This window comes from Kogia breviceps, chromosome 6 (assembly GCF_026419965.1).
Source record: "Kogia breviceps isolate mKogBre1 chromosome 6, mKogBre1 haplotype 1, whole genome shotgun sequence".
NCBI lineage: Eukaryota > Metazoa > Chordata > Mammalia > Artiodactyla > Physeteridae > Kogia > Kogia breviceps.
The window spans coordinates 92,242,275-92,255,181 of record NC_081315.1 but is presented as its reverse complement, the minus strand read 5'-3'; positions in this window follow the sequence as shown (position 1 = coordinate 92,255,181).

The following is a 12,907-nucleotide window of genomic DNA, read 5'->3' as shown; positions in this document are numbered from 1 at the left end:
CAGGATAGATCATATCTTGGGTCACAAATCAAGCCTTGGTATATTTAAGAAAATTGAAATCATATCAAGTATCTTTTCCACCACAATGCTATGAGACTTCATATCAATTTCAGGAAAAAAATCTGTAAAAAATACAAACACATGGAGGCTAAACAACACAGCACTTAATAACCAAGAGATCATTGAAGAAATCAAAGAGGAAATCAAAAAATACCTAGAAACAAATGACAATGAAAACACGACAATACAAAACCTATGGGATGCAACAAAGGCAGTTCTAACAGGGAAGTTTATAGCAATACAATCCTACCTTAAGAAACAAGAAACATCTCAAATAAACAACCTAAACTTACACCTAAAGCAATTAGAGAAAGAAGAACAACAACAAAAAAACCCAAAGTTAGCAGAAGGAAAGAAAGCATAAAGATCAGATCAGAAGTAAATGATAAAGAAATGAAGGAAATGATAGCAAAGATCAATAAAACTAAAGCTGTTTTTTTGAGAAGATAAACAAAATTGATAAACCATTAGCCAGACCCATCAAGAAAAAAAGGGAGAAGACTGAAATAAGTAGTGTTAGAAATGAAAAAGGGGAAGTAACAACTGACACTGCAGAAATACCAGGGATCATGAGAGATTACTACAAGCAACTATACACCAATAATATGGACAATCTGGAAGAAGTGGACAAATTCTTAGAAATGCACAACATTCCAAGATTGAATAAGGAAGAAATAGAAAATATGAACAGACCAATCACAAGCACTGAAATTGATACTGTGATTAAATGTCTTCCAACAAACAAAGCCCAGGACCAGATAGCTTCACAGGCGAATTCTATGAAACATTTAGAGAAGACCTAACACCTATCCTTCTCAAACTCTTCCAAAATATAGAAGAGGGAGGAACACTCCTAAACTCATTCTACAAGACCACCATCACCCTGATACCAAAACCAGACAAAGATGTCACAAAGAAAGAATACTACAGGGCAGTATCACTGATGCACATAGATGCAAATAACCTCAACAAAATACTAGCAAACAGAATCCAACTACACGGTAAAAGGATCATACACCATGATCAAGTGGGGTTTATCCCCAGAATGTAAGCATTCTTCAATATACACAAATCAATCAATGTGATACACCATATTAACAAATTGAAGAATAAAAATCATATGATCATCTCAATAGATGCAGAGAAAGCTTTTGCCAAAATTCTATACCTATTTATGATACAAACTCTCCAGAAAGAAGGCATAGAGGGACATTTCCTCAACATAATAAATGTCATATATGACAAACCCACAGCCAACATTGTCCTCAATGGTGAAAAACTGAAACCATTTCCACTAAGATCAGGAACAAGACAAGTTTGCCCACTCTTACCACTATTATTCAACATAATCTGGAAGTCCTAGCCACAGCAATCAGAGAAAAAAATTAAAAAAAAGAATCCAAATCGGAAAAGAAGAAGTAAATCTGTCACTGTTTGCAGATAACATGATATTATACATAGAAAATCCTAAAGATGCTATCAGAAAACTACTAGAGCTAATCAATGAATTTGGTAAAGTAGCAGGATACAAAATTCATGCACAGAAATCTCTGGCATTCCTATACACTAATGATGAAAAATCTGAAAGTGAAATTAAGAAAACAATCCCATTTACCATTGCAACAAAAAGAAAAAAATATCTCAGAATAAACCTACCTAAGGAGACAAAAGACCTGTATGCAGAAAATTATAAGACACTGATGAAAGAAATTAAAGACAATACAAACAGATGGAGAGATATACCATGTTCTTGGATTGGAAGAATCAACATTGTGAAAATGACTCTACTACCCAAAGCAATCTACAGATTCAATGCAATCCCTATCAAACTACAAATGGCATTTTTCACAGAACCAGAACAAAAAATTTCACAGTTCGTATGGAAACTGAAAAGACCCCGAATATCCAAAGCAATCTTGAGAAAGAAAAACAGTCCTGGAGGAATCAGGCTCCATGTCTTCAGATTATACTACAAAGCTACAGTTATCAAGACAGTATGGTAGTGACACAAAAACAGAAATATAGATCAATGGAACAGGATAGAAAGCCCAGAGATAAACCCACGCACATATGGTCACCTTATCTTTGATAAAGGAGGCACGAATATACAGTGGAGAAAATACAGCCTCTTCAATAAGTGGTGCTGGGAAAACTGGACAGCTACATGTAAAAGAGTGAAATTAGAACACTCCCTAACACCATACACAAAAATAAACTCAAATTGGATTAAGGACCTAAATGTAAGGTCAGACACTATCAAATCTTAGAGGAAAACATAGGCAGAACACTCTATGACATGAATCACAGCAAGATCCTTTTTGACCCACCTCCTAGAGAAATGGAAATAAAAACAAAAATAAACAAATGGGAACTAATGAAACGTAAGCACTTTTGCACAGCAAATGGAAGCATAAACAAGATGGAAAGACAACCCTCAGAATGGGAGAAAATATTGGCAAATGAAGCAGCTGTCGAAGGATCAATCCCCAAAATTTACAAGTAGCTCATGCATGTCAATAACAAAAAAACAAACAACCCAACCCAAAACTGGACAGGAGACCTAAATAGACATTTCTCCAAAGAAGATATGCAGATTGCCAACAAACACATGAAAGAATGCTCAGCATCATTATTCCTTAGAGAAATGAAAATCAAAACTACAATGAGATATCATCTCACACTGGTCAGTATGGCCATCATCAAAAAATCTACAAACAATAAATGCTAGAAAGGGTGTGGAGAAAAGGGAATCTTCTTGCACTGTTGGTGGGAATGTAATTGCTACAGCCTCTATGGAGAACTGTATGGAGGTTCCTTAAAAAAGTAAAAATAGAACTACCATACGACCCAGCAATCCCACTACTGGGCATATACCCTGAGAAAACCATAATTCTAAAAGAGACTTGTACCAAAATGTTCATTGCAGCTCTGTTTACAATAGCCAGGACATGGAAGCCACCTAAGTGGCCATCAACAGATGAATGGATAAAGAAGGTATGGCACATATATACAATGGAATATTACTCAGCCATAAAAAGAAATGAAATTGAGTTATTTGTAGTGAGGTGTATGGACCTAGAGTCTGCCATACAGAGTGAAATAAGTCAGAAAGAGAAAAAAAAATACCGTATGCTAACACATATATATGGAATCCAGGAAAGAAAAAAGAAAAGGTCAGTGGAAAGACAAGAATAAAGATTCAGAGATGCAGACCTACTATAGAATGGACTTGAAGATCCTGGGAAGGGGAGGGGTAAGCTGGGACAAAGTGAGAGAGTGGCATGTACATATATACACTACCAAACGTAAAATAGATAGCTAGTGGGAAGAAGCCACATAGCACTGGGAGATCACCTTTGTGGTTTGTACCCACCTAGTGGGGTGGGATAGGTAGGGTGGGAGGTAGGGAAATGCAAGAGTGAAGAGATATGAGGACATATGTTTATGTATAACTGATTCGCTTTATAATAAGCAGAAACTAACACATCATTGTAATGATATTATACTCCAATAAAGATGTTGAAAAAAAGAACAAATGAAAACTAATGAAACAGGACAAGAAATTTACCTGAAAAACAGTTCAAAACAACTGTCATAAAAATGCTCATCAAATGCATGAAAAGAATAGAGGAACACAATGAGAATTTCAAGTAAGAATTAGAAAATATAAAAAAGAACCAATCAGAGCTGAAGAATAAAATAACTGATATGAAAAATATACTAGAGTAAATCAACAGCAGATTAGGTGTTATAAACAAAAAATTCACAAAAGACCTGGAAGAAAGAATATTGGGAATCACCCTATCAGAACAGCACAAAGGAAAAAAAAAAAATAAGAATAGTTTAAGGGACCTCTAGAACAATATCAAGCATACTAACATTTGCATTATAGGGGACTGAGAAGGAGAAGAGAGATAGAGAAAAGGGCAGCAAATGTATTTGATAAAATAATGGCTGAAAGTATCCCTAACCTGTGGAAGGAAAGAGATACCCAAGTCCAGGAAGAACAGAGACCTAAACAAGATGAACCCAAAGAGAACCATACCTCATAATCAAAATGGCAAAAGTTCAAGACAAAGCAAAAATTTTTAAGTCAGCAATAACAAACCAAAACAAAGAGTCACATGTAAGGAAACCCCCATAAGGCTATCAGCTGATTTTTCAGCTGGAACTATGCAGTCCAGAAAAGAGTGGCATGATAAAGTGCTAAAAAGCATAAAACCTACAGCCAAACATACTGTACCTGGCAAGGTTATCATTCAGAACTGAAGAAGAGTTTCCCAGACTAGGAAATACTAAAATAGTTAAAAACCAGCCTTAAAAGAAATGTTAAAGTGAGAAAGAAAAGGTAACTAAAAGATATTAAAAAAATATGAAGGGAAAAATATCACTAGTAAAGTGATACAAATACACACGCACATACACACACCTACTCAATGGTGACCACAAACCAAAAACTTACAACAGATACCCAAAACAAAAGAAAAAGGAAGGAGCTCAAACATAACACCAAAAAAAAATCATCAAACTACAAGAAATTAGAATAACAGAGGAGAAAACTACAGATAAGAACTATAAAAAACAATACATACCTGTCAATAATCACTTTAAATATAAATGGACTAAATGCTTTAATCAAAAAATATATGGTAGCTGAATGAAGAAAAAAACAAGACCCATTTATATGTAGCCACAAGAGAATCACTTTAGAGATAAAGACACCCAGAGAATAAAAGTGAAGAATGAAAAAAATATTCCATGCAAATGGAGAGAAAGAAAGCTGGGATATCAATACTGATTTTAGATAAAATAGACTTAAAATAGTCTATAACACATGACAAATAAGTACATTACATAATGATAAAGGGGTCAGTCAAAAAAGATGATATCATTTGTAAACAAAAATGTACCTAACATAGAAGCACAAATATATAAAGCAAGTATGAACAGACATAAAGGAAGAAATTGACAATAACACAATGGCAGTAAGGGACCTTCATACCGCACTGCATTAATGAGTAGGTCATCCTGACATATATTCAGTAAAGAAACAGGGGCCTTAAATGACATATTAGACTAGACAGGCTTAATAGATATCTACAGAACATTGCATTCAAAAACATCAGAATACACATTCTTCTTAAGTGCACATGAACATTTCTCCAAAATAGAGTATATGCTAGGCCACAAAACAGGTCTCAATAAATTTAGGAAAATTAAAGTAATATGAAACATATTTTCCAACCACAAAAATATGAAATTAGAAATCAATTACAGGAAGAAAACTGTAAAAACCACAAACACATGAAGATTAAACAACATGTTACTAAAAATTTTTTTAAAAAAGAACAAAAAAACCCAATGGATCAACAAAGATATCAGGGGAAATTCAAAAAAATACCTTGATACAAATGCAAATATAAATAAAACTTTCAAAAATCTATGGGATTTAGCAAAAGAAGTTCTAATAGGAAAGTTTATAGCAATACAGGCTTACTTCAAAAAAAAAAAAAAAGGAAAAAGAAAAATCTTAAATAAACAACCTAACTTTACATATAAAGACAATAGAAAAAGAAAAATAAACAAAGCCCAGAATTAGTAGAAGGAAGGAAATAATAAACATCAGAGCAGAAATATATAAAATAGTGACCCCCCTCCAAAAAAATAGAAAAGATTAGTAAAACTAAAAACCAGTTTTAAAAGATAAACAAACTTGATAAACCCTTGACAGACTCCTCAAGAAAGAAAGTGTCCAAATAAATAAAATTAGAAATAAAATAGGAATTATGACCAATATGACAGAAATACTATATAAAAATACTATATACAGAAATACTATATATACTATATACTATATAAAGACAGAAATACTATAAAAGTATATACTATACTATATAAATACTATATAAATACTATATAAATACTATATAAATACTATATAAATACTATATAAAGAAATACTATATAAATACTATATCATAAGATAATACTACAAACAATCAAATGTTAACAAATTCGACAACCTAGAAGAAATAGATGAATTCCTAGGAGCATGCAATCTTCCAAGACAGAATTAGGAAGAAAAAAAAAATCTGAACAGATTAATTACTGGTAATGAAATTGAATCAGTAATCAAAAAACTCCCAACAAACAAAAGTTCGTGACCAGATGGCTTTACAGGGGAATTATACCAAACATACAAAAGGTTGATACCTATCCTTCTCAAAATATTCCAAAAAATTGAAGAGGAAGGAACACTCCCAGATTCATTCTATGAAGGTACCATCATCCTCATACCAAAGCCAGACAAAGATAATTTAAAAAAAAGAAAATTACAGATCAATATCTCTGATGAATATAGATGAAAGACCTCAACAAAATATTAGCAAAGTGAATTTAACAATATATATAAGGGATAATACACCATGATCAAATGGGAATTACTCCAGGGATGCAAGGATAGTTTAATATCCATAAATCAATCAATGTGATACATATCATTAACAAAAGGAAGGATAAAATCACATGATTGTCTCAATATGTGAAGGAAAAACATTTGACAGAATTCAACATTTATTATTGAAAAACTTTCAATAAAGTTCGTATAGAGGGAACATATCTCAATATAATAAAGCGCATTTATGACAAATTCACAGCTAACATCATACTTAACAGTGAAGAGCTGAAACCTTTTCCTCTAAGATCAGAAGAAGACAAGGATCCCTACTCTTAATACTTCTATTTAACACAGTATTGGAAGTCCTAGCTACAGCAATAAGATAAGAGAAAGAAATAAAAGGTATCCAAATTGAAAGGGAAGAAGTAAAACTATCACTATTTGAAGATGATCTGATACTATTTATAGAGAAGCTTAAAGACTCCACCAAAAACCTAGTAGAACAATACATTAATTCAGTAAATTTGCAGGATATAAAATTTATATGCAGAATTTTATTGCATTTATCTTCACTAATAATAAACTATCAGAAAGAGAAAGCAAGAAAAATATACAAAGATCTCAAATCAGAAAAGAAAGCAAAGACATTATTACTGACTTTACAGACACTAGAAGAATTATGAGAGACTACTGTGAACAGGTTGTGTGCCAACATACTTAGATAACTGAAATGAAATGGACACATTCTTAGAAACATACAAGTTACCAAGTTACCCACCCTGACTCAGGAGGAAACAGAATTTCTCTACATACTTGTAACAAGTAAAGATATTGGGTAAGTAATTAAACTTCTCAACAAAGAAAAGTCCAGGACTAAATGGCTTCAATAGTGAATTCTCCCAAACATTTAAAGAAGAATTAACACCAATTCTAGTCAAACTCTTACAAAAAAAACTTAAGGGCTTCCCTGGTGGCGCAGTGGTTGAGAGTCCACCTGCCAATGCAGGGGATATGGGTTCGTGCCCTGGTCCAGGAAGATCTCACATGCTGCGGAGCGGCTGGGCCTGAGAGTCATAACCCCTGAGCCTGTGTGTCCGGAGCCTGTGCTCCACATGGGAGAGGCCACAACAGTGAGAGGCCCACGTACCGCAAAAAAAAAAAAAAAAAAAAAATAGACTGTTACAATTAAGTAAGTTAGAGATCAGGTTGTCAACAATGAAGCATTCCTAACTTTACATATGACAGAAACCATATTATACAGTATTTGAATATGCCTTCTCAATATGCTATGGTATTTATAAAATGAATCACAGATCTATCTTTGGAGAGTATACACAAAAGTATATTTGTGAGGTTTTATTATTATTAATTCATAAAGAATATAATGATTGAGAAGAAAAACTCAAGTTAAAGGAATTTTTTAATTAACATGATAATGGTGGGAAGAAAGCTGAAGGTGGTTTTGATTGTTAAAGTGACAAAAAGTTAAAATGAGATTTTGAAAGAGGAAAATAGAAAGAGGGAGGAAGGAAGGGAGGGAGGGAGAAAGGAAGGAAGGAAGGGATGGAGGGAGGGAGAGAGGGAGAGAGGGAGGGAGGAAGGGAGGGAGGGAGGGAGGGAGGAAGGGAAGAACATGAAGCACCAACTTCAGTTTGGAATAGAAAGGTATACTTGTGTATGCTTGTGGTTAGAATATGGTACTGGTAGTGAAAATATATAGATTTTATTTCTGGCTTTGCTGTTTACTCTGCCCTTGACTTTCTCTACCTTGAACAGAGCTTGTGATGTCTTTCTTTAATGGACTTTGATCTCATGTGAAAAAAGATGATAGGGGAGGCATAATTTTCCTCAGTTCTACTAGATACTTGACAGCAAGAGGTATCAATTTCTCATATGAAATATTGGAGTATCCTTTTCTGAAAATCTTAACAATTGGTCAAATCATAAGAAAATATTGTAAGAAAAATTGAAAGAAACAGTTCTGTGCCTTTGGGAAATAGATTGACAGCAGTGACAGACCTTTGAAGTTTATTATATTCTTTGTTTTAGTAGTGCTACAAGTTTTAACACACTTTTTTCTTTTAAAAACTGTGTATCCCATTTTAAAATGATTTGAAAGAAACAGCATCTGTTACTTTCCTCAGAAACCTATCTTTCCAAATTTATAGCTCATGCTGTGACTTTTTTTCTTCATGAGCAGTCACTTTCTTTAGATTCTTGTAAACTTTTATGAGCACCACCAATTTAGTTTCCTTGGGGTTCTGATCTAAATTTTCTCTCTTCTGTGCTGTACTGGATACTACAATTTCAAGTTCTACAGTGTGTTTGTGTGTGTGTATGTGTGTGTGTGTGTGTGTGTGTGTGTGTGTGTGTGTGTGTGTGTTATCAAATGTATTACATCACAGTTCCTATACATTTTATGGTGTGAAATATTTATATAATCAAATCAAATGGCTTGTGTATTTTAACATTAATTCAAAAATAATACTTTAAAATGAAGATTATATAATGTTAAAGGAAACACTCAGTATTATGTGGATAAGTATGACATTTATTCTAGCTCAAACAAATTGGTATGCCTGTTTTGAGAAAATGAAAACCTTACTTCAGATTACTTGTGAATATATAAACAGAGGAAAATTCTAAAAATGCCCTTCATGTTTATTATACTGCAATAATGTTAGTGTTTCCATGAAATAGCTTCTCCTAATTGAAGTTTTAACATAATCAAATGTTAAACCTGTGAGGTGTTTAAAAAAAGACATTTATTTGGAAATGTTTTATACATAATGTTATAAAAATCCTGGTTTGAAAACTATTAAAGATGATTAATGTCTCCTAATCTTTTGAATTTATATGATTTTTAAATATTTTGCTTAACAGTTGTTTTTAAATGAAAATGTATTTTGGTTTAAAAATAATCATTTAGGGCTTCCCTGGTGGCGCAGTGGTTGAGAGTCTGCCTGCCGTTGCAGGGGACACGGGTTCGTGCCCCGGTCCGGGAAGATCCCACATGCCGTGGAGCGGCTGGGCCCGTGAGCCATGGCCGCTGAGCCTGTGCTCTGCAACGGGAGAGGCCACAACAGTGAGAGGCCCTCATACCGCAAAAAAAAAAAAAAAAAAAAAAATCATTTAAAGAGTTTCTAAAATTAATTATATCTTTCTTTATGAAGGAATCATAAAGTCTTCTGAGTTTTATATTTAAACAATCAGTATTTGAATGCTGTGCCACTGATGTTACCTATGAAAGAAAAAAATATGTTTTTATAACAATAAATATTGTATTCCTAAATTATTATTTATTCAATTTTTAAATATCATTTTCAACTGCAAATACATTTACATGTGTGAATTTAAAAGTGACTAGTAGAAATAATTTAAAAGCAGTAGAATAAAATAGTATGGACTTTTCAATATTTCCATGAGTTAGAGCATGATCATATCAAATATGCAGCATTTTAATATTTACAGTACATCAATCCAGGAACATATCTTGAGCATTGTGATGATTAATTTTATGAGTCAACTTGGAGGGTGTTTGGGGATGATATTAACACTTAAATAAGTACATTTTGGGTAAAGCAGATTGCCCTCCATAATATGGGTGGGCCTCATCCAATCAACTGAAGGCCTGAGTGGAACAAAAAGGTCTGCCTTCCAGAGCAGATAAGAGTTCTTCAGTAGACTGACTCACACTTCTTCACCTTCACGATTAGCTCTCCAGGGTTTCCATCCCGCCAGCTCACATTGAAAATTTGGGACTTACCAGCCTCCATAATTATGTAATTGAATTTCTTATAATTAATCTCTTTCCTGCATGTATACATCCTACTGGCTGGAAAACATGATGAATTCAAGTGTTGACTGTATCATTATTTTAAGTGTTATTTGGGCCTCTTAGAAGATTGGTCACGAAGAGATCTGTTGGACACCATCATGCCTATGCTTTGAACTATGGCATACACTATTGCAATTAAAAAAAAAAAAACATTCCTGTTGTTAGATGCATATTTAAAGAAAGAATCTAAGTTACGGTCAGAAATATATAGCAACAGAGTCAGATCCATTTCCCTTGTATTTACATCTCTCCTTAGCATTCAGTAGAGTACCCCCGCCCAGCTATCTGCCCACCACTTTGCTCCTTTAGATGTGATACTTGTAGGTCCCCGGTGTCAGCAGAACTCTCTGCTAATCAAACAGCTATACAGGCCTCTCTTGTGAATATCAGGAAAAGCCCTCCTCTCCTCTGCTCTTGAATGTGCCACCTCCTGATTCCCAGTGTGCACAGCTCATATTTGGAGTGCCTTTGAATATACTTCAGCTCATCAGGAGTCTTCATCTGTGATGTTAGGTCAGATGAATTGGTAAAACTGAAAGTGCACGAAATTATAATACTTTACTTGTGGCAACATTCCTTTCTATTTTCCAATTCTGAAACAGCTCCCTTTGGTGTGAAAAGGGGACTTTTGAGATATAAATGTCCAAGTACACATAGAGTCAACTTTTATATGTTAAGAGAGATGTTCCTTGATTCCTAGTAACTAAAATTCATACTCCTCTTTCACATTTGACCCATTCTGTTTTATTTTTCTTCCTAGGACTCACTAGTCTTTGACATTATATATTTTATATGTTTGTTGAAACAACTGCTATCTCTTTCTCCAAAATCTAAGTTTTGTGGAAAATGGGGCTTTTTAAAACTCAATTTTCAACTGCTACAACAACTAGTAGATAATCATTAAATATTTCTTAAACATTCTTGAATAGGACAATTAACTGGTAAATGAAAGAATCATATATTTTGGAGTAAATCCCTCCCTTATGTGGACAACCTCAGTTTCCAACTGTATCTCTTTGGCCATAAATAAAGAGTATTTTCACATTTTTATTCAGATTAAAATAAGATATCTTTTTAAAAAATTAATGGATATTTAGACTTCTTTGTGGAAAAGTCCCAGAGCAATAAATAGTAAAATGTGTCAAAATTTCAAAAACAAAATTTTTTTTCATGCAGTTTGTTCAATAACATTTCCTTAGCCTTGTATCTTCATTATGCAATACTATCTTAGTATATTGCACCTGCAATCATTATCCCCAGACCCCTTTCTTTGGAAAACCCCATGTATTTGGTAGTTGGATATGCATAATCAATAATAATAGAATAGCTACAGCTCAATCACCTAAAGCTAAACAAATCAATATCTAAAAAAGGTGATATCCCTGACCATCCTCTCAGCACATGAGGTCTTTTCTATTTCATAAATAACCCTGACTTCTTATAATTCATCATCCTTCATAGTCTTAACAATGAACTCTGGATATTTTGCTCAGCACAGTGGGTCATACAAAGATGTATAAGATACAGTTCCTGGCCTTCAAAGATTAAATCCACATTTATTTTAAAATATTCATAATGTGTACAACAGCAAAAGATGCACATAACTTTATCTTAAAACTCAGACATACTTAGAAATAACTGAACACATGGTTTGTCAAGCCATTTCTCATTCTCCCTAATACTGTCTCAAAGTGTTGAAATTCATTTGGGGATTCCTTTAATATTAGTGTTGAAAATCTTTGTCTAGATAGCATCATGTGTGACCACCACTTAATACATTAGTAATCCCAGGCACTTCTTCCCTCTCATGAAAGAGAAAACTGTTTGCCCTGCTCAGTTTCTTCTCATTTCTCCTATTTACAAGGGAAACACTGACTGAACAAACTGTTTTTGAGTTTTATTAGTGACATTGTTTGTTTGTATTTGTTGTTTTTATTTGTGTTTTGCTTTTTGGAATGTAAAATTTGAACAAATAGGAATGAAGAGAGAAAAGAATGGGATGAGTCAAGCTGGGATTTGAGTTGGAAAAAGTTGAAAGCACCTGTGTTAAAAGGAACATGGAAGAGAATAAAACATTTTTAGAAGAGTATTGCTTAGGTCTACATGTATACCTCACATTCTTTGAGAAATGCACGCAATAAACTTGGAGTATATTTAAATTTGGTTGAGGACAGAGTTTCTTTGGTCCTGACATTGCTATGAGTTTAGATCATGTCCATGGAACCACATAACCATTAACAGGTTTAATGTTGCTTTTCATAAATATACATTAGATATTTATTCTATGCTGGGCTCTGTCCTAGTGCATATTTACGTAAAACTAGTAGAGGGCTCAGCCATCATGAAATTTACATTCTAAGAATAAAAGTGAGACCAGAAGCACAGTAAAACAAGACCAAACAAAAATATCTCCTACTTATAGTGAAAATTGATATGAAGGAAACAAATGGGTAGAAAAGAATACTTCAAAAAAAGGAGCTACCCCTGGGATGTGAAAAAAAAATGATCAAGAATGTTTGATGCAGAGCGAATCCTAAGAGCAAAGGACTTTAGGCCAGATCAAACTTGTCATGGTAAAGCCCCAGCAAGAAGGCCAGTGCAGGCAGCAGGAG